Here is a 24,062-nt window from a genome sequence, read left to right as displayed (position 1 = left end):
GCAGATGTGGGAAGGAATTGGTAAGCAGTCGTATAGGGTCAGCTGGGATGAAAGGAGATAGCAGACAGAATGTTAACACATGGTGGGTACAATTACCAATATCGGAAGAGCCATTTTAAGTATTCCATTTGTGTGTCACTGATTTGCAGATGTTCTGGAAAACATCCTGTCATTTCATTTTTAGCGTCTGAATCAAGAGACCATTCTAATCATTTTAAAAGCTTTCATTATAAAAAGTTTTAAAAGAAGCTGTGTGTTATTAACAGCTATTGAATATATATGTTTTGAAAAAGTATATTTTTGAATGGTTTTCCTTGCCCTCCTCATAGAAAACTGGGCAACTTTGTCCATCGTTTCTCTACGGGAAATGTAGATTTAAGTCAATATAAGTGTGCCCCAATATATGAAGTTCCAATTTATGAAAACATGAATTTAAAACCTTAGTTGGTTTGTTAAATTTTCTGTCTAGAGATAATCTTTCTGTTCAGGAAAATAGAGCAAGACCTAATTGTGATCATAGAAACAAAGTTTTGCCTTTCTGTCTTGGTTTTGCCTTATAAGATCAGATTATATCCCTCTGGGACTTGATTTTCTTATTTGTAATATAAGGCACAAAAATTTCTCTAATAAGCATCAATGAAGTAGTTAAAGCCCCATCAAATTTTCTTACAAATAATTTTTCCCAATGGCAGGCTTGCTACTACTGCACCTTCTGAAGAGCTATTTAATATTTTAGGTAGTATGACCCCACTTTTAGATATTCTGGAGGTCTGTAGTTTTGTTAAATGTTTTGTTTAATGTGTTCTCTATGTGAATCTCATGGACCCTCTTTCCCAAAGACCCAAATTTTGGAACCCCTGTTTTAAACACTTTTGAGAGCTGTTTAATTGACCACAGACATACATTGGTCAAATTTTAAAACAGACATTTTACTGCATGTGTTTTCATGTAGCTGATTTGATTATTCTTTCAGATTCTTTTGTCTTTAATACTGCAAATAGACTTATTGTTTAATGATTCTTTTTCCTTTTCTCGTCTTATTTCCTGTGTTCTTGTTTGGTTCACTTTTCAGACATGGAATAACTAGATCAAAGGCTATGAACATTGCCAGGCAGGTCGATACTAAGTACACAGGTACTAAATACAAGGGAGGCATTTACCTTAGACCAAAGATTTTTAATAATGTTTAACTGCAATATTTAAAACAATATTATAGCAAAGACCCATGATGAACAAAATCACATTTCAAATAAAGACAGGCTCCAATTTCTTCATTTTGCCTCAGGTTCCACTATGGCTGGGCACAGCACTGGTTCCAGCATAATTTGAATATTATCATTTCTGAAGACATTTACAAATTTGAAAGCTGGAAAATAATCTCTTTATATCATTATTTGTCTCATATGTATTTATTTATACACATCTTTATACCACAATTCCACAGTAAAGTATGGTGTCTTCCAAATGACATGTAATATGGCAAAATTATGTAAATTACAAGCAGGTGAGAAAAGACAAGTGATGCTATTTTGTCTGTGTAATTCTTTCTGGATTTGTTTTATATTGTTCAAATCTAGGTATTTGGTCCATATGAGTTCATGATTATCATGTTCTTGGTGGACTGTTTTTTTACTAGTGTGGAATCTTTGTCTGTGTTCACATTAATGCTTTTTCACTTTCAATTATATTTTGCTGAATAGTAATATTTCTTTGATTTCTTTGTTAATAATTTACTTGATATTTTATTTTACACATGTTATTTTGTCTAGATGTGACTGTAGTAAATAGTACATAGTAGGAATTATTTTGGTTCTGATTTCAGCACTTGCCTTTTAATAGGCATGGTTAATTTATTTTCTTTTCCTGAGGTCATTGATCTGTTTTAATGTGTGTTTCTATATACCATCTTCAGCATCACTTCTGTTTTCCTTTCCTGTTTCATATTGGATTGTGGAGCTTATTCCATGTACTTCTCTGTTAGATTACACTTTGATTTTCTACTGTTTCTCTAATTTTTCTTACATTTTTAACATTTAAACAAAAGTCTGAAATTAGTAAGACAACTAGATATCTACCTGTTAAATAATGAAGTTTGATCTCTATCTTAAACAATATATAAAAATCGACTCAAAATGCTTCATAGACCTAAATGTAAGAGCTGAAACTACAAGATTTAGGACAGTATGTATGTGTAAGCTTTTGTGACTTGAAATTAGGCAACAGTTTTTTACATATCGTATCAAAAACAAAAGCAACAACAACAACAAAAAAAACATAAATTGAACTTCGTTAAAAAGAAAACTTTTATACTTCAGAGGATACCATTAAGCAAGTGAAAATACAACCTAAGGAATAGTTGACAATATTTGCAAGTCATATATCTGATAAGATACTTGTATCTAGAATATAGAAAGGATCTTTACAACTCAACAATAAAAAGAATAATCTAATTACAAATGGGAAAACAACTTGAATATTTTCTCTATTAAGGTATGCAGATGGCTCACACCTGTAATCCCAGCACTTTGGGAGGCCAAGGTGGGTGGATCATCTGAGGTCAGATGTTCGAGACCAGCCCGACCAACATGGAGAAACCTCATCTCTACCAAAAATACAAAATTAGCTGGGCGTGGTGGTGCATGCCTGTAATCCCAGCTACTCAGGAGGCTGAGGCAGCAGAAATCTCTTGACCCCAGAAGGTGGAGGTTGTGGTGAGCCAAGATCACGCCACTGCACTCCAGTCTAGGCCATAAGAGTGAAACCCTGTCTCAAAACAAAACAAAACAAAAAAAAGATATGCAGATGTCAAATGATTACATGAAAAGATACTCAACATTTTTCATCATTAGGGAAATGCAAATCAAATGAGATACCAATTTACACCCACTAGTATGACTAGAATAAAAGAGACATTAGCAAGTGTTGGTGAGGATGTGGAGTAATTGGAATTCTCATACACTAGTGGTGCAGTTTTTAAATGACACAGCCACTCTGAAAAACATTTTGGTAGCTTGATGGACATAGCACTGAATCTATAAATTACTTTGGGCAGTATGGCCATCTTCATGATACAGATTCTTCCTATCCATGAACAAAGATTGTTTTTCAATTTGTTTGTGTCCTCTCTTATTTCCTTGACCAGTGGTTTGTAGTTCTCCTTGAAGAGGTCCTTCACATCCCTTGTAAGTTGTACTCCTAGATATTTTATTCTCTTTGTAGCAATTGTGAATGGGAGTTTATTCATGATTTAGCTCTCTGTTTGTCTATTGTTGGTGTATAGAAATGCTTGTGATTTTTGCACATTGATTTTGTATCCTGAGACTTTGCTGAAGTTGCTTATCAGCTTAAGGAGTTTTTGGGCTAAAATGATGAAGTTTTCTAAATATGCCATCATATCATCTACAAACAGAGACAATTTGACTTTGTCTCTTTCTATTTGAATACGATTTCTTTCTTTCTCTTGCCTGATTGCCCTGCCCAGAACTTTCAATACTATGTTGAATAGGAGTGGTGAGAGAGGGTATCCTTGTCTGTGCCAGTTTTCAAAGGGAATACTTCCAGCTTTTGTCCATTTGTTATGATATTGGCTATCAGTTTGTCATAAATAGCTCTTATTATTTTGAGATATGTTTCATCAATATCTAGTTTTTTGAGAGTTTTCTTTCTTTGAAGAATTAGAAAAAACACTTTAAATTTTATATGGAACCAAAAAAGAGCCCATATATCCAAGACAATCCTAAGCCAAAAGAACAAAGCTGGATCACACTACCTAACTTCAAGCTATACTACAAGGCTACAGTAACCAAAACAGCATAGTACTGGTACCAAAACAGATCTATATAGACCAATGGAACAGAAAAGAGAACTCAGAAATAACACCACAAATCTGCAATCATCTGATCTTTGACAAACCTGACAAAAACAAGCAAAAGAGAAAAGATTCCCTATTTAATAAATGGTGTTGGGAAAACTGACTAGCCACATGCAGAAAACTGACCGTGGACCCATTCCTTACACCTTACACAAAAATTAACTCAAGATAGATTAAACCCCAAACCATAAAAGCCCTAGAAGAAAACTTAGGCAATACCATTCAGTGCATAGGCATGGGGAAAGACTTCATGACTAAAACACCAAAAGCAATTGTAACAAAAGCAAAATTGACAAATGGGATCTAAGTAAACTAAAGAGCTTCTGCATAGCAAACGAAACTAGCATGAGTGTCAACAGGCAACTTACAGAATGGAAGAAAATTTTTGCAATCTACCATTCTGACAAAGGTCTAATATTCATAATCTACAAGGAACCAAAACAAATTTACAAGAAAAAAACAAGCAGCCCCATCAAAAAGTGGACAAAGTATATGAACAGACACTTCTCAAAAGAAGACATTTATGTGGCCAACAAACATATGAAAAAAAAAAGCTCATCCTCACTGGTCATTAGAGAAATGTAAATAAAAACCAAGATGAGATACCATCTCAAGCCAGCCAGAATGGTGATCATTAAAAAGTGAGGAAACAATAGATGCTAGCGAGGCTGTGGAGAAATATGAACAATTTTACGCTGTTGATGGGAGTGTAAATTAGTTCAACCATTGTGGAAGACAGTGTGGTGATTCCTCAAAGATCTAGACCCAGAAATACTATTTGACCCAGCAATCCCATTACTTGGTATATACCCAAGGGATTATGAATCATTCTACTATAAAGACACATGCACACGTATGTTTACTGCAGCACTCTTCACAATAGCAAAGACTTGGAACCAACCCAAATGCCCATCAGTGATAGACTGGATAAAGAAAATGTGGCACATATACACCATGAAATACTATGCAGCCATGAAGAATAAGATCATGTCCTTTGTAGGGAAATGGATGAAGCTGGAAGTCATTCTCAGCAAACTAACACAGGAACAGAAAACAAAAGACTGCATGTCCTCACTCATAAATGAGAGTTGAATAATGAGAACACATGAACACAGGATGGGGAATAACACACACCAGGGCCTATCAGGGGGTGGGGGGCAAGGGGAGGGAGAGCATTAGGGCAAATGCCTAATACATGTTGGGCTTAAAACCTAGATGATGGGTTGATAGGTACAGCAAAACACCATGGCACATGTATACTTACATAACAAACCTGCACATTCTGTGCATGTATTCTGGAAATTAAATTTTTTTAAAAAGGAAAACATTTTAGCTAGGCACAGTGGCTCATGCCTGTAATCACAGCACTCTGCGAGGCTGGGGCAGAAGGATTACTTGAGCACAGGGGTTGGAGACCAGTCTGGGCAATATGGCCAAACCCTCTCTCTACCAAAAAAAAAAAAAAGAAAAGAAAAAAAAAAATTAGCTTGGCCTGGTGGTGCACACCTGTGGTCCTGAGCCTGGAGGATCACTTGATCCCAGGAGGCACAGGTTTTAGCAAGCAGAAATTGTACCACTGTACTCCAGCCCGGATGACAGAGCTAGACCCTGTCTTAAAAAGGAGAAATGAAAAAGAGCTTGGCAGTTTCTAAAAATGTTCAACATAGACTTAGCATATGATGCAGTAGTTTCACACCTAGGTGTATAGAAAAGAGAAATGAAAACATGTGTCCACAAAAAACTTGTATGCAAATGTTCCTACCATCATTATTCATGAGTCAAAAATTGAAAATAACTCAAATATCCATCAATTGATAAGTGGATAAACAAAATGTAGTATATCTAAATAATGGAATATTATTTGGCAGTACTAAGAAACAAAGTACTGATACAGGCTACAACATGGATGAAACTTGAAAGCATCATTCTCAGTGAAAGTGAGACACATAAAACCAGAAATCATATTATTTCATTTATATGAAATGTCCAGAATAGGCATATCTATAGATACAGAAAGTAGAGTAGTGGTTGTCTCGTGCCAGAGACATAGGCTAGGAAGTGAAGAGTGATTGCTAATAGGTAAGGGGTTGTCTTTTGGGATGCCAAAAATGTTCTAAAAATAGAAAGTTATGATGGTTGCATAATTCTGTGAATACACTTAAAAACACTGGATTGTAAAGTTTTGAAGGGTGAGTTTTATGATATTTTATCTCAAAACTTTTATTAAAAATCTTAAATTAGTATGTCTATCTTTCTAAGACAGCTTGCTGTAATATCCCGATTTTCATAATTTAGATTTTCCTATTGCAGTGCTATCTCTTTCATCAATCTGGATTTTTCTTTTGTGCTTTTTGATGGAGGGCTTTCCTGACTGGGAGGTGGTTGTTTTATTTTGTTTCAAATCATACATGTTTCTCCACATTGGACAATTTCATCATTGCTTCTGCTACACGTTTTAGATTTTGGGATTCAAAAGAGAGTCACATGAGCAGCTTGGAACCCTTTATTTGTACAACACAATCCTTAACATGTTTGTGTGCAATTCAACCTGGGTTCTAATTTCATAGCAGCATCTCAGCTTCCTTCCTGTTCTACAGGCAGCTTTGGATGGAGTGTTTTATGTCTTCTAAACAGTCAGAGAGTGCAATTCTAGGCCCTGGCTTCATGAGGGAAACCTGGTTTTGCTATCCAACCACTTACGGGACTGGACATTAAAACTAGACCCCTGGTGCTTGTTTCTGATTGTGGCTTCCTGTGGTCTTTCACCTTCAGTTAGTGTTCTGCACTGTGAGTTTCCCCTTTTTCTGGCCCACAGGTAGTCTACTATTCTATGTCAGTGCAGTTAGGCATTTTTAACATTTTTGAAAAAAGCACACATGCTCCCATGTTTTCAGTGAAGGAGGAGGTTTTAGTATATGGTCAGTCATCCACGTTATGTGGGAAACTAATCAAGGTTAGAAGTATGGAGCTAGAATTTAGCTAATATAAAATACTAAGAAATAGTAGCCATGAGCTAAGATTATTAAGTATGATTAGTACTAGTGAAGCTGAAAATTTCCCCATATCATTGCTAATGTTTTATATTTTATTTTAGTAAATTAGGTTTTAATATTCTCTCCCCCATTTTTCTTTTTGAAACTTGCTCTTTTCCTCATCGGTTCTTATGAGCTACAAATGTGGTTCACTTTATATTTTTATGTTAAATTTTAGTTTTTTAATAATGTTCAAAGTAGTTTAGTTATTAGTCACTGAAATCCATTAGCCTTCTTTGTAATTCCCCCTTTTAATAGTGATTTTTAAAACACACAGACACAAACACATAGACACACACACACATACACACACACACACACATTTGAAGAGATTAGCAAATGATTTTAGTGTGTTTGTGATAGGTCAGGAAGCAAAGAGACGTTCAAGAGAGAACCAAGCTCTGAGTATTTATGGTATTTAACAACTTTTTCTTTGCTAGAATGAATACTTTATTAAATCAAATAATCCTCATTATGGAAATACACTTGTGATCAAATATGGCATTTATGATGGCCACAGTGAAACGAGAATACATTTATTGAGGTCTCTTGAAGTCGCTATAGATTCTTGATGCTGAATTTGACTATCAGTCATCAGTTTTTCTCTTAGCATATTTCTATTTGCATACTGTGTAGAAACCACTATGGGTGTACAAAGAGTGAACTTTCACTGGCCTATTGCAAAAGTTGGTATTAACACAGATTGTAGCTGAGAAAGAAATGGAACTTGAGACACAACCAAGATAGGTTCCATTAATATTTAAATTGAGTTTCTCATAGGAGATATGTCTACATTCACTGACTCTTAAAGAACAGACTATTTTTACTTCATTGCTGGGCATTTTTTCAGTGAGGCTATATAATTTTCTTTCTTTTCATATTTTTATTTTTCTTGCTTCACTCCTCAAAACAGACAAAATCTTCTTATTGTATAGATTAGAAGGCAAATTATTTATCATTGATTTCAAAGTCAGTTACAATTTGGCTCCAAACAATTTTTCTCATATTATCTCTAAATGATAATAATAATAATAGTGATAATATTAATAGTACATTTTGCTGATGATTACTGACAAGGTGCCATTAACTGTTTTAAGCCCATTATATACATTGTCTAATTTAATCTTCTCAACAACCTTCTTACTAGCTTTCATTTTTGAGATGTGCAATTTGAGGCTCAAGGAGGATAGGTAATTTGCCCAAGATGAAATAGCCACTTTGAGTTCAGAGTTGGTGCATTAACTCCCATATTATTTATAGGCAGTCCAGTGGTCTACATGCCATGACCTAAATATGTTAACCTGAAATGTCCACGTATTTGCTTGTCTTATTCTCAACCTCCAGATGTATTGACACTCCTCATCTACAAATCAAACTCTTCCTCAACTTTTAAAAATACTTCAATGCTCTTTTAAAATGCTGATAAATTGCCGATAAATTCCATGCTACACCACTCCAAAACAGATCATTCATGTAACTCATTTTCTCCCAAATCAAATGAAAATACAGCCATAAAGTTGACATAGAATCTGAGTGGGATACAGCTGAGTATGGGTGTTAGAGGGATCTACGTTAAACCAAGTTTTCTACAATAAATTGGGTTCAGGAACACCATCTTTCTTCACTCTTCTTAAAGGAATTTGTGCTAACAATTCTGTTGCTTCTCATTGAACTTCTATGGCCTATAGTCAATAGATAACTGAAAATTACAAATTAAGTAAGATGTTATTAAGCCTATTTTAATATACCCAATCCATACTTGCATTGGTCTCTATAAAGTATGCGTTAACCATGTTGATTGGACTCCCTTTTTCTAGATAGCTTAATCCAGCAACTTGAAACAACATTTCGACAAGTGGTTCCTTAGATGAATATTGCTCTGTCATTAAGCCAGTGTCCACCATTCACTCATGTGCTATAATTTTAAGCCAAGAATGATCTTTCCTTTATGTAGGGAAATTAAAAGAGAATGTTCCAGATATAGCATAACAAACGTCTGACTTTCTTCATACAAATCATTATCAAAATACTCTGAAAAGGAAGAAAAAATTACAATATCTTCATTAAATTTCCTCCAAAGACCTCTAAAATAACATTGATTGGAGATTTACTGAAAATCAAATTCTCAATTGACATAATATTCAGTTATTCATGTATTCATTTTTGTCTTTATTCATTTAGAACAGCATGTATGGAAAAATTTGGAAACTGCTCCAACAACCTCTGTAATGTTGTAATTTCTGTAAGACAGTGTATCATTTATAGATTGAGTCACTCATGAGACATATCTCTTATATAAATTTCTAAAAATACGGCAAGAAGAAATAAAGGGCCTCTAAGCCAAATATAATCGCTATTTTCATCTATGTATTATTTTATTCTTTTTACAAAAGAAGAGCGAGATATACACGTGGGTGAAATATAAGATATTTAATGGAAAAGAAACCTATTGAGAAATTACCAGCCTTTTTTCACAAAATAATAGAATAATATCAAGCAACATGCATACAGAATATATGACTAGGTGGCACTAACTAGTTAAATATTTATGTGGATGAGAATTCTAAAAGTTTGTAGTAAGTTATTTTTCTTAAAACTAATGTGTTATGATAATTTTAATTTGAAGTTGGCTTACATAAGAAATCTGAATTTTTTAAAATCCTCAAATGACTGATTACTTGCCTTGTGTTTAGTGCTGTGCCAAGCAATGAAGGAGCTATGAGGATATATAAAGAATGAAACTTGTCTTCAACAAGCTTACCATCTAATTTGGAAGGCGTCTAATGTGATTGTACCAGGTGACCCCCTTGTGAGATGCCACTGCTGGTCTCAAAAGGCCTCAGAGTTCTTTCCTTCAAAAGCTATTGAAGTGAGGAGGTAGCTAAATTAATTTCTGCAAAAGGTTTCCATTAGCTACTTCTTTGGCTTTATTAAAACTAAATCTTCATATTTCTATTAGTTACTTCATAAATTTAGACTGCTTAAGGTCATACACAAAAAGAAAATTAATATTTTTTACTTCCCCATTAAAGCTTGTACAGAACCAATCTACATATAGTTCATAAAAATGAACACCACGTACAGGTTACATCCACTTCTGAATCTGACAAAGAATAGTTCAGTAAAATATTAACATTTATTATTTTGACCTTTCATTGCAGTTTCCTCATTGTGACATGTGAGAAATATATAGCTGTCTATTTTCTAATAAAATTTTTCCAAATTCAGTAGCTAGTTAAGCCTCAGTAATTGGTATATTATTTGATTATTTATTTTCCTGATTAAAAAAATTATAAAGGCTACACACTAAATCAATGCAAATAAGTTGTGAGCTAATTATCCCATTTTGTATAATGTCATAACAGTAGAAGAAAGATCTAAAGTGACTTATACAGGGGGATATCAAAGGGTCAAAGGAAAAGAATATATCAGTGATTAGCTACTTCAACCTTTTCAAAATAGTGTTCTTCAGATTTTATTTTATAGGGAGCTAAGAAGTGTTAATGTTAAAAAGAACAAAAAAAAGACAAGAAAAAAGCAAAGCAAAGAAAGGTCTTTCACTGCAAAATAAGTTCATAACATTGTGGGACTTGACATCTGAGATGTCAATATATATGGAAAAACTCAAGGGGAAAATAAAGCATTTGACTGCAGGACCCCCTACCCATTCTCTTTTATTTATTTAGAGGATTGAGTGATTATTTTTATGGATTGGATGATTGATTGCTTGTACTTTGGGCACTTGGGTACATGCCACATCCTGCATCCTGCAAGATTGTTGCATAGGTACATACATGACATGGTGGTTTGCTGCCTCCATCTCCCACCCTCCTACATCAGGCATTTCTCCCAGTGTTATCCCTCCCCATCCTCCCCACCTCCACTGTCCCTCCCCTCCCCTTCCCTCCAATCCCCCCAACCTACCCAATGAGTGTTGTTCCCTTCCCTGTGCCCAAGTGTTCTCACTGTTCATCAACCACCTATGAGTGAAAATGTGGTGTTTGGTTTTCTGTTCTTGTGTCAGTTTGATGAGAATGATGGTTTCTAGATTCATCCATGTGTCTACAAAGGACACCAACTCGTCATTTTTTATGGCTGCATAGTATTCCATTGTGTAAATGTGCCACATTTTCTTTTTCCAGTCTATCATTGACAGGCATTTGGGTTGTTTCCAGGTCTTTGCTATTGTAAACAGCACCGTAACGAACATATGTGTTCATGTATCTTTATAATAAAATGATTTATACTCAGTAATAGGATTGCTGGATCAAATCGAATTTCTATTTCCAGATCCTTGAGGAATCGCCACGCTGTCTTCCATAATGGTTGAACTAATTTACTTTAAAGCAACTATTACAAGTATTATTATGAGTGAGGTTGGCAAACTCATTCTGTAAAGGGCTTGATATGCCTGCCAGGCCTTATGGTCTTTTTCTCTACTACTCAGCTCTACTGATGCAGCACAAAAGCAGCCATAGACAGTATGTAAAAGAGGTAGTGTGTCTGCGTTCTGACAGAACTTGATTTATAAACAATAACATTTGAATCCTCTGTAATTTTCATGTCTCTACTAAACATACAAAATTAGCTGGGGATGTCTCATGTTTTGATTTATAGCTTCTTTATTACTATTCAGTTCCAAATACATTCTATATTCTATCATGATTTCTTCTCTAAATAATGGGTAATTTAAAAGTCCATTACTTAAATCTCACACATTGGAGTATTTATTTATTTATTGCTATATATCACTTTATGCCGAGAGTAAATTTTATATGACCTTCATTTCTTTAAAATTTGGAAAATTGATCTGTAGAAAAGCATATGTATGGTTTTGGAAAATGCTCCCTGTTCACTTTAAAATAATATTAATTCTGACATTATTGGGCACAGTGTTCTACACGTATCAATTACATCAAGAAGAATTTTTCCTGACAGTTAATATCAGTAACTGAGAGGTGCTTAAAAATGTAAGTAGAATTATGCATTTGTCTATATGTTTTTTAATTAGGTCATGTTTGCTTTTTATATTTTAAGAATACGTCATTAGATGCATATACATTTAGAATTAGTGTATAATAGTTAATTTTCCTAAAGTCTATTTTCTTTTTCTATAGCTACACTGCCTACCTTGCTTTTGGTTAGTATTTGTATAATTTATTTTTCACATCCTTTTACTTTAAAAGTTTCTCTAGTGATATGTTTAAAATATAACTTTTATGAGCATCACTTACTTATAAACCTTTCTGGTTTTAGTTTTTAGTTGAAATATTTATTGTATTTACATTTAATGTTATTACTTATATATTTGGGATTACTGGTTATTTGCTTTATACTGACCTAAACTACAGATGGCTCCTGGGTTATAATGGTTTGGCTTACAATTGTTTTTACTTTATGTTGCTGTGAAAGTGATAATCATTTGGTATGCTCCTTAACTTATGATTGGGTTACATCTAGATAAACCCATTGTAAGTTGAAAATATTGCATATATAATATGTAAACAATTATTCAGCATATAGGTAGTATAAGTTTTCCAGTTCTTAGAAAGTCTGATAAAGTGATCATACATTGAGAATATAATATATATATATTTATAGCTTTTATTTAACATAGTACAACATTTTTACTTGTTCTTAGAGTGATTAGTTACAAATCATCAGCTCACTATTGTCAAGAGGTGAATTCTTCTAATAACTATCCTGTTTTAATTATATATTTTTTTAGTGAGGCAAATTCTCCACCATTTACAGTTTTGAAATATGTTATCTAATTTCATGTATTTATTCTTCCACAAGAACTTCAGAATAATTTTGTCAATTTATAAAATAGAATTGGATTGCACTTATTTATTTATTTGGAAGCATTGACATTGTTTTACTAGGGTTTTATCAAGGTGTAAATACATGATTTGAAAATAATGATAATTTAAGAACCCTGTTTTTGATTTTTATATCACATCTTTTTATCTTCCTCATGACATTTTAAATAAAATTATGGCTAATTTTTCAATGTTAACATGAAAGTGACTAATGAATGGAGTCTTTTTGAAGAACACAATAAGCATGTATTTTTCTATTTCTCAGTTATGCTTTTTAAATCAGAAATTAATGTTGGATTTTATTCATATCCTTCTATTTTTCTTTTAACTAATATTTATTTTTTGTCTCCTAGATGCCAGACAGTGATATGTTGTAGGTATCACAATGAACAAAAGACAGTGAGACAATTTGTAAGCTTTAATGAAGCTTATAGTCTGTATCAGTCAGGGTCTTAGCAAAAAACAGATAGCAATAGCATACTCAAAAGTTACTATTTCTAGTCCTAAAGGGATAGGGGAGGAAATGCTTTCTGAAACCCAGAAAAAAATTCTATCTGTATGAAAGTTTTGATCACAGGAGCTATTAACAGATAGACAAATCAGCCCAGACAACTTGCAGCCTATACTAGAAGGAAACAAAAGAATTAGTACTTCATTCTCTCCTTCTGCCCTCAGATGTCTTGCCAGTATTTTCCTTTGGCCAGAGCTAGTTGGAAGCCAGAGGGTAAAAAAGCCCAAGCAAGCCAGATTCTTGGAATATAATGCAACATGGAAATAGATAGATAATCAATCTGTAGCAAAAACTAATGAATAACTAGCACATAATATATGGAAACTGGCATTTAAGTAGGTAAGTACTATATAGAGTGATAAGTGCTATGTTAGAGGAAGTTCTGCATGGCATTAAAACTTTTAGAAGGGGCATCTCTGATTGACTACGCTGTAGTATCTCGTGGACAGGTGTTGTCCACCTGTTCTGCTCTGCTCAGATCAATGTCTGCATCTGTACTCATATTCAGTAATTTAAAAAAGCATTTTATTATGCAAACTTTTGAATGCACACAAAAGTAAAGAGAACACTAATTAGTTATGACATATCCATCACGTACATTCAACAACCATCATTACTTTGGAATTTTGAGCCTTCTACTGCTCAACTACTCTTTTTAATTTTATTTGAGAGAGGTTTATAAATGATTACAGCATTATGTTATTTTACCAGAAAAATACTTAAATATACATTGCTAACTGATAATAATATTTTAAATAGATTTTACATATCACCATGTCATCATACTTAATAATATTGACTCATTATACTAGGAAAATTAATTAAATTATTGAACACCATCTAATATCATCTATACTCAAATATCCCTCAGATCATGCAATCGATTGAGAGAGAAACCAGATCATTTATCCTAAAGACCATTCCACATTCCGAATTTCACAGATTGTTTCCTCATGATGTCATTGAATGTATTCCTCTTTTCCTGGTATTTCCCATAAAATTGCATGTAGATCTAGAGCCTTAATAGTATTTTGGTTCAACTTTTGGCAAGAATATTTAGTGAGTGGTGGTGTGTATAGAAGACAGTGAGAAAATTTGTAAGCTTTAATGAGGCTTATAGTCTGTATCAGTGAGGGTCTTAACAAAAAGACATTGAAGGCACATAATGTCTGATTGTCTTGCTTTCACTAATGCAAACTGTCATTGTGGGTTCAGGTGCTGTCAACCTGACCCTTCCATCATCAAATTTCTCACCATCACTTCAACTAATGTTTTTAGAGTTACTTGATTATTGTTGTCAAGATACATTATGTCTTTAGGGGATACAAAATGGGGATTTTCTCATTGTCATTCTTTTTGAATCTATCGATTCAATAAAGATAACTTTATCTCCTTCAGTATTAGCTTATCTTAAAATACACTTCATCTGGAAAGGGAAGATGAATGCTTAAGTTTTAAAATGGACTGATGCCTTAGCAAATTCCAGTGATATCCAATGAGTTTTTATCATTCTGGATTTATTTTTATACATGTGATGTGCCTTTGTCCACTGAAGTTATTATTGCTCAAATTATGCCATTTTCTGTCCAGTCAGAGTTCCCTAAATTAACATCTACATTTCCTATTTTACTTAACTTGAAATTGAGATCTCTCTTTGAATTATACTCACTCCTGACATCTATCCCTTTTAAAATACTATGTGTTGCTACAAGACTTTGATGGAATATCCCATGAGCACCCTTGAATTCTGTATTCACTAGCCATATATTGGATAGTGTTCAATATTCATTCTAACTTTTCAAGATAACAACAATTGACTCTGGTTAAACTCTATGTCAGACATGCCGCCTAAGTGAAATTTGATGTTCTATAGCTCTTCATACCTACAAATTCTGTCTATACTCATTGTTATGGGACTTGGAGTTCTCCATGATTTATCCTTAAACTTATTTCTCATTACTACTTCATCCTACCTCATTGCTGCCCTATTGTCATTTTCAGCTTCTGAAAGACAGATCCATACTGAATACTACCTGCAAGTCTAGGTTTATGGAAGTTTCTGAGCTAATTTTGGAAAGGCTAAAGAGAGTTGAAATCAAAACAGTAAGAGATGTACTCACATTTTTTTTGTTGTTGTTACTTCATTTAACTCCCTTTGTTATGGTTCTAGGCTCACCAAAAGAGTACTGTTGGCTGGGCGTGGTGGTTCATGCCTGTAATCCCAGCACGTTTGGAGGCTGAGGCAGGCAGATAACAAGATCAGGAGTTTGAGACCAGCCTGGCCAACATGTTGAAACCTCATCTCTACTAAAGATACAAAAAATTAGCCAAGTGTGGTTGTAGGTGCCTGTAATCCCAGCTACTTGGGAGGTTGAGGCAGGAGAATCGCTTGAACCCAAGAGGTGGAGGTTGTAATGAGCCAAGATTGTGCCATTGCACTCCAGCCTGGCCGACAGGGCAAGACTCCATCTCAAAAAAATAAAAAATTAAAAGAAATAAAACTTTAAAAAACAAGAGTACTGTCAGTTATGGGGCTTCCTAGGTAGATCTTACTCTCAAAAAGAGATTGCTCTCACCAAAGTAATTTATGGCCTTTTTCTCTTTCAGATATACTTTTTTTTCATTATACTTAAGTTCCTGGCATTTTCATTGTAGGTAGCTTTCCATTCTGTATCTTTTACATAGGGAAAGTGTATAGAAAAGAAGATTCCTCGTCTACAGTGCCTAGTTACCATCATAGTCCTGTTTTTCATTGCAGATTAATTATTTGTATTTCTGATCAGTCTTGTGAGCAAGCACAATGTGAATCTATCCACTCTTAGTGCTGATAACTTAGATCACTGAGTCGAAAAGACTGCAGAGTAGATCTAAGGCCTTGGCATTGTGATAATGAATGTATCCATGTGAGACAGTCAACAGCTTTTCCCCTGGTGGCACGAGCCTTTGTGTTAGCTTTATCCTCATTTGTCTTATTTGAACTTGTACAGGCACCACTTGCAAGGCATCACAGATTAGATTATGCTTTGATCCAATTATTTATTTTATAGATGAGAAAACTGAAGCCATAAGAGGAAAAGACTTGTTTGAGATTGCAAAGTCATGAAGAAGTCACAATTCATTCCAAATCTCCTGATACTCAATTGACCATTCTTTGCCTTGTTTTATGGATCTAGATGGATAAAAAAGCATTTTCCTATTATCATTTGGGCTTCATAAATATTGATGGATTATAAAACTGTAGTGATGTCTGAGACCATAGAAACCATTTAATCTATTATAACTCAACAGGGATCTATGGACTAGATGTATTAGAATGATTCCTGGACATTTTCATTCCATGACACTGAAATGAAGATACACAATTTCATTATATATATTTATATATTTCATTTACATATTTATAAAAATAAAAACATCCCAGGTGATTCTGCACGGTAAGACTTGGAAACCCCTCATATTTTATAATTCCCCACTTTTGTGGATGAATAACAGAGGCCTAGGAAGGAGAAGAAATCTTTTCTTTATACATAATTTCTTGCTTAGGGTCTCGATGACACCACAGTTGACTTTTGAGCAGGGTATTTACAACTCCAGCACTTTGTACTAAAAAAGATTGAAGCTGTTCAATTTGCAAGATCTATGTTAGGGAAGCAGCACCTAGAGAAAATCCTGGAGCAGATTGTGAAGTCATTCCTGAATGTCATTTGGGCATAAGTGTTTTTTGCTTCCATTGCTGAAATATCCATAACTTATGTTGTGGGACATATTCAAACAGGCAGAAAGATACAGTTAGAAGGAGGCAATAACACACATTGCCATCACTGAATTTAGAGAAATAATAATTGAAGTCATAATTAAAGTCAAAGCTGGATGCATTTTGGAGGCATAATCAAGTTCTGAAGGGCCCCGCTGCAAATTATTCATGTCTTTGGAGGTTGTTCTCAGCTACATACTACAAATAGGAATGTAGTGTTTACTTTAATACTCATGGGTAGTTCTGGTTCTATGACATTAACCCATTTTATGCCTATATCAATTTTCTGTGCCAGTTCCTCCTCAGACGTGTATCTATATATCATTTTTCTTAATGATATTGAACACTTTTATATGTGAGGCCCAACCATAAAGCATTTTATAGTCAGATAAGGGAGTAAGACAACTTGTATAGGTTTGAAATAAAAGATTAGTTTACTTAGTAGTATTTGTTCAGAGGCAAGAATTATCACATTCAGTTTGTGGGAGATAATGAGAAAGATTGATGGCATATGAAGTGGGCCTTGGAGAATGGGTAGTGGGGTGGGTGGAGCCAAACAAAACAGAGACACAGAGAGAGAGAGAGGAAAGCAAGAAAGGAGAGAGAAAGAATGAATGAAAGCATTCATTTCAGGCTTCCAGGCACAGGGAACTGTATGAATAATGCTACAAAATAGATCAGGCTAACCCAGAGACTTCTCCTTTGCATATATTACTTGAAAGGACATATTATTATTTGAAAGGACATTCCACCCTCTTAATTTTCTTAAGAAGCTTTTAACTGAAACCTCCTGTTTTCTGCATACTAATAAAGAGTAATGGCTTTCATAGATTGGTGGTAAACAGAGAAATGTAGTTGAACATCACCTATAGACCAAATAGGACATTAACAGAAACCTAGAACCTAATGATGAAGACATAGTTATGTGGAAGGTGGGACAGTAGTGTTAAGGAAAAGGGAGTAAAGGATTTAGAAACAGAGGGTAAATTTTCAGCCTCTTCCTTGTTACTAATTAGCCATATGATGTCTTTTATACCTCACTTTCTTTCTTTCTTTCTTTCTTTTTTTTTTTTTTTTTTAAGACAGTCTCACTCCATCACCAGGCGCCAGGCTGGAGTGCAGTGGTGTGACCTTAGCTCACTGCAACTTCTGCCTCCCAGGTTCAAGCAATTCTCCTGCCTCAGCCTCCCGAGTATCTGGGACTACAGGCACACACCACCAAGACCAGTTAATTTTTTTGTATTTTTAGTAGAGACAGGGTTTCACCATGTTGGCCAGGATGGTCTAGATCTCTTGACCTCATGATCCACCCACCTTGGCCTCCCAGCTCACTGTCTTTCTTTATAAAAACAGTATGGAAATGCCTCTTCTTTCTAGGTCTATGGATTGCTGTGAGGGTCAAATGAGATAAATGCAAAATTTGATACTAGTATTAGAAGTAATAGGTGAAGGGGAGGAAGGCAGCAAATCACACTGCCATGTGTGTACCTATGCAACTCTCTTGCATGTTCTTCAAATGTACCCCAAAACCTAAAATGCAATTTAAAAAAAGAAAAAAAAAAGAAGTAATAAAGGAAAAATATAATTTTTCATATCATTTAAATATTTTTATATGATGAGTAAGGGATTTTTTTTCATACTTTTTCAAAACATCAATCCTGTAGTGTCATAAATAATTTTATTTAATGAATCACTGGTACAGATATCACATTCTGATTCATAAGTCCTTTCTGGATGACTTAGAAATACTTAACTATTAATATGAGTATGACAATCCAGCAGACTGAATGACTAAGAAGGAAAAAGAATCAGTTTTTATGCACCAATCAGATTTCAGTAGCTGATATTGTCTACCTACAGGAGCTGGACACAATGATTCTTACATATTTAAGATTCAAATGCATTCTTATTATAATTTTACCCCTGAAGCTACCTTTGGAAATGCAGCATTTGTTACTTAAGACAGCTTCAAAAACAACCCTCATTTCTAAGTTATCACATTGGAAGGGTTGTCATGAGACCATCATGTTATTTTATTTGCCAAATATGTTATGAATACGTTTCCTTAGTAACGTGCCTTTAAATTTATGTTGTTATTATTGTTTTTAGAGAAAGAAGATACTGTTCTCAATAAAATAAAGAATGTGGTCAAATAACCCAACAAATAAAGAGATGAGAATAGTCAATTAACATTGAGAAGCATGTTCACTCTCACTAGTAATCAAAGAAATAAAGTGTAAATCACTGAGCTATTGTTTCAAACTATTGAATTTCCAAATACTTAAAAGGAAAATAGCTGGACAAATTCATAACCTCCTTTAAAAAGAGAATAGTTAAATGAAGTATACTAGAGCGATTAAAGTACATTTTAAAGAATAGATGGAAGTGAGAAAATAATCACTCTAAATACATGAGAAATGTCAGATGTATAATTGGTGATCTGCACTAAAATATGGGGAAAAGTTAGTAGCATTTACTTCTGAATGGTTGTGCAATTTTTAGATTTTTAAAAATTCAGTTTCTGAATTTTCTGTAATGATTATTACTGTTATTATCAGTAAAAATGAGAAAATAAAAATGTGTTTATGCACGCATGCATGAATGCACACCTATAATCATCTTCTAGAGTTGCTTGTTCTTAGTTACAGTAAAAGTATCATCTACCACAAAATGACAGCAGCTTTCTTTATTGAGCTGCTGCTGTGCATGTGGCCCATTTTTTCTTTTTTTTTGTAAACCTATACTTCTTGTTTGGCTTTCTGTACTATAGATATTTGATATTATAAATATAAATATTATAGATATTTGCAGGTTTGGTGTTTTCAGTTGCCTAGTTGCAAATTTCAGTGGTGGTATATGCACTATCCACTACACTCATTGGGGACATAAATTTACATAACAGAAAGGCTTTTGTTTTAGTAATTTAAATACACAGAGCTGTTTTATTCTATGGGAGCACACATAATTTAATTTAAACTGACATTTTCTCTGTAGACCTGGGAGTAGAATTTTACCCAGGAATGCACTATTTCATTATTTTATAGTGAATAGTATCTGTGACAAGCATGCATTACATTACTGCTTGCTGAGTCATGAATACTACTAAGTAAATATCTCAAATTTATAAATTTTAATGCAATTTTTATTTTTGAATTGAAATAATCTTGTGTCTTTGATAGAATATACCTAAAAGCCTTCAAGTACACATAACTGAACAGTTTTATGTAATGATGCAAAGTATATGAATAGTAAGTAATCTGACTCAGCAGAGAGACAAGAGTTCATGGTCAAGAGATTTGTGCTTTGAGCTTTGGAAATAGGTCTTATTATGTATTTTTGATCTTCGGTAGGCTATTAGTTATGAGTCTCAGTGTCCTCATCCATAAAATGGTATTAATAGCACCTGCCTTTTTTATTTTTCAGGTTTAGATACTTGAAAAGTAAGTAATAGTACATGGAAGTTCTCTAACACCTTCTGTGCCCAGCTTGACCGCATACTCAGCTTTTTGGTAATTAGCACAATTAAAATAAACCAAGAAGAAACAAGTGGCTGATTTAATTTGGGGTAAAGTAATTGTCTTCACACTGTGTCATAGCCTGATATAGTCCAAGCATTCTATTTAAGAGATTAGCTGAGGGCGGCTGATATTCAATGTCACTTTATCTCAGCTGTGGGCAAACAATCGCTATGTGTACCCTATCTGTGCTTGAGAGTCAGAAGTGGGGTTTTGTATAAAGAACAGCATGTTTATGTTTACAAGACTGAAAATGTAGGTGAAGTTCATAAACATCTCAAATAATTCTTTCTTCCTAAAAGCTTTCCTGCTCCTCTGGTGTTCTACTTCTTAATATTCAGTTTAACATCTACTTTCCTTGTTACATTGCAAACTCCATGCGGGCAAAGTGTATGTTAGTTTTGCATGCTGCTGAGTCTGTTGTGTCCTTATACTGCTTGACACGTAGCAAATGCTCAATAATTATAATAGTCATTACACACACACACACACACACACACACACAAAAACACTTGTGGCTCACGCCTGTAATCCCAACACTTTGGGAGGCCAAGGCGGGAAGATCACAAGGTCAGGAGTTCGAGACCATCCTGACCAACATGGTAAAACCCGTCTCTACCAAAAATACAAAACTTAGCTGGTCGTGGTAGCACACACCTGTAATCCCAGCTACTGTGGAGGCTGAGGCAGGAGAATCACTTGAACCTGGTAGTCGGAGGTTGTAGTGAGCCGAGATCACAACACTGCACTCTAACCTTGTGACAGAGTGAGACTCTGTCTCAAAAAAAAAAAAAAAAAAAAAAAAAAAAAAAAAAAAATTAAGTCCCATTATCCACCTTCTAGTTCCTAGCATAGTGTCAGGTACTTATTAGGTGAACAATAAATAGTGACTGTATCTTCTTCGTATCATTTAGGATGGGCCCTTAAGAGTTCAGTAACTTATCGTTTTACAGTAAATCAAAGCATGAATCCTTATTTGACACTCAAATGCATGCATACAGTATTGTGCTTAAGTAGGATACTGTCCTCAATAATTTGTAAATACATGCACCTAAATTTTTTCCCATGCATTGAAAATGATTAGTCCAGAGATGAATATGAAGGCAGTGATACAAGTTTTGTAGTAATACCATCTAACTTAGGGCTTGAGGCTCATTTGAATTCCCTAATTATCTTGATCTAGATCTTCAGGCTTGTAGTTCTCCCTGAGGGTCTTGGTGATTTTTCCTAATAGACTCCCCAGTCTTGTTAATCAAACAAGTCTTCAACATTAAATATAAATCTCATCATAAAATCGAACTTATTTATTCTAGTAAAAGTCTAAAGCTACTTCTACTACTAATTGCTAACTTCAGGGAATAATTTGCCTAGACATTAGCAATATGCTGGGCCTACATTTGAGCTACAATGTATTTACTTACCATAATTAGTGATTTAAAAAAAGAGAATCTTCACTTGGAGTAAAAGATCATCAAAAATAAGTGCTATAATTCAGTGAAGTTTGTATAAAAAGGATATACGTCTGTATATCTATCCATACATATGTATGGTATTCATGACACCTTCTAAATTAGTGCAGCAATACGTCACATTTTATCTCTGATTTAAGTGCTTTTATAAAATAGCAAGATTATAAAAAATCCCAGTTGACCTACATTAAAAACAGCATTAAAATCTATAGCACTTAAAGGACATATTGTCAATAACTTTCATGATATATGCTTACAATTTTTTCCCAAATGTTAGATGATTGATGTGTCATTTTATAATCTTTTACAGACCTGACAATCTGGATGGTAAACTGTAATTAAGTATCTCCAAACTTACGTATGGCTTTATTTGTGTCAAATGATCATTTTGTGTGTGTGACTGTGTGTGTGTGTGTGTGTGTGTGTGTGTGTGTGTGTAGCAGAGAGAGAGAGAGAGAGAGATAAAAATAAATAAATAAGACAAATCTTGTAAAAGAAAAATTATGCTTTGGAAGATAGGGCTTGTTTTCCTCTTGGTATAGTCTCTTTATAATCTTATTTTTATTTTTAAATTTTTTGTGGGGACATAGTCAGTATATATATTTATGGGATACATGAGATGTTCTGATATAGGCATACAGTGTGGAACAAGCCAGTCAAAAATAATGGGGTATCCATCCCCTCAAGCATGTGCCACTCAAGTTACAAACAATACAATTACACTCTTTAATTATTTTTAAATGTACCATTAAGTTATTATTGACTATAGTCATCTTGGTGTACTATCAAATTGTAGGTCACAATCATTTTTCTATGTGTTTATTTTTAAGCCATTAACTATTTCTACCTCCCTACCAGGACCCCACTACCCTTCCCAGTCTCTGGTAACCACCCTTCTACTCTTTATCTCCATAAGTTCAATTGTTTTTATTTCCAGGTCCCCAAAATAAGTGAGAACATGCAATGTTTGTCTTTCTGTGCCTGTCATATTTCACTTGACATAATGCTCTCTAGTTCCATCATGCTGTTGGAAATAACTGCATCTCTTTGTTTTTGTATGGCTGAATAATACTCCATTGTGTATATATGCCACATTTTCTTTATCCATTTATCTATTGATGGACACTGAGGTTGCTTCCAAATCTTTTATTTTTCCAAAAAAACTGAAAATTGAGCTCATATGATCCAGTAATCTCACTGCTGGGTATATGCACAAAAGAAAGGTGATCAGTACATTGAAGAGGTACCGGCATTTCCATGTTTGTTGCAGCACTATTTACAATAGCTAAGATTTGGAAGCAACCTAAGTGTCCATCATGAGATGAATGGATAAAGAAAATGTGGTACATACACACAATGGAGTACTATTCAGCCACAAAAAAAAAAAAAACAAAAAAAAAAACAAAAAAAAAAAACGAGATACCATCATTTGCAACAACGTAGATGGAACTGTAGATCATTAAGTGAAATAAGCTATCAACAAACATAGGAGTGAAGATACCTTTTTGATATACTGATTTCATTTCTTTTGGATATATACACAGCAGTGGGGTTGCTGGATCACATGGTAGCTCAATTTTCAGTATTTTGAGGAACCTACAAATTGTTCTTTACAGTGGTTATACTAATTTATACTAGCACCAATATCATACCAGGGTTTCCTTTTCTCCACATCCTCACCAGAATTTTTTATTGCCTGTCTTTTGGATATAAGCTATTTTAACTGGGATCAGGTGACATTTCATTGCAGTTTTGATTTGCCTTTCTCTAATGATCAATGATGATCTATTTTCATTTGCCGTTTGCCAAGTGTACGACTCCTTTTGAGAGATGCCTCTTCAAATCTTTGGTCTGTTATTTGATAGGATTGTTAGATTTTTTCTGTAAAGTTGTTTAATTTCCTTACATATTCTGGTTATGAATCCCTTATCAGACGAGTAGTTTGCAAATATTGTCTCACATTCTGTGGCTTGTTTCTTCACTTTGTTGATTGTATCATTTGCTGTGCAGAAGCTTTTTAACATGGTGTGATCCCATTTGTCCAATTTTGCTTTGGTTGCCCGTGACTGTGTGGTACTACTCAAAAAA

The sequence above is a fragment of the Saimiri boliviensis genome, chromosome X (genome assembly GCF_048565385.1).
Source record: "Saimiri boliviensis isolate mSaiBol1 chromosome X, mSaiBol1.pri, whole genome shotgun sequence".
Lineage (NCBI taxonomy): Eukaryota > Metazoa > Chordata > Mammalia > Primates > Cebidae > Saimiri > Saimiri boliviensis.
The sequence above is the reverse complement of the archived record's forward strand: the minus strand, read 5'-3'. Positions refer to the sequence as shown.